Here is a 661-nt window from a genome sequence, read left to right as displayed (position 1 = left end):
GAATCCAGCAAGGCATGCATTAGTAGCCTCCAGCAGCACGTTGAAGTCCATGCAATGCACTCAGCACGGAAACAAGTGAATTTCAACAAGCAGCAGACGGTTTCGAAGACGGTCAAGACACCTGTTTCATCTGAAGCCCCCTCTGCTAACCAGATCTCTTGTTTCCGTTGTGGCGAGTCAGGTCACATTACTGAGCAATGTTCATTGAAGTACAAAGATTGTCATTGTTCTAATTGTGGCAAAATTGGGCATCTCCTTGCTGCATGCAAGAGAGCGAAGAAACAGAAAGAAGAGGTTTCAATCAACAACATGCAAAGCGTCAGTTCCCTTGCTGTCGCTCCTGAAGCTAACCACAAGACTCCCACCCCAACCTCGGACTGGGCCGTCAAAGGCTTGGACCAGTCAGTCTTCGGAGATCTAGGCTCATTCAGATTCAGTGGTTTTGATACCTTCTTCTAATGAACTGTTTTGTCTCCCCTCTTTATGTGCTTGTCACATTCTCAGTGTCCTGTTTACCCTTTTTGTTGGATCCTTTTGCTCATTGCATTTCTTAGTGTCCAACCCATTTAATAATGTGTATGTTATCTTGCATTTCAAACACCCCTGTCATTGTATTGTGATATTCAGCCTCTTCTGGCTATACTTTCCTTACTTGTGATAT

Source organism: Frankliniella occidentalis, unplaced genomic scaffold, assembly GCF_000697945.3.
Source record: "Frankliniella occidentalis isolate FOCC.00 unplaced genomic scaffold, Focc_3.1 Scaffold133, whole genome shotgun sequence".
Classification (NCBI taxonomy): Eukaryota; Metazoa; Arthropoda; class Insecta; order Thysanoptera; family Thripidae; genus Frankliniella; species Frankliniella occidentalis.
Note: the sequence above shows the minus strand (reverse complement) of the source record.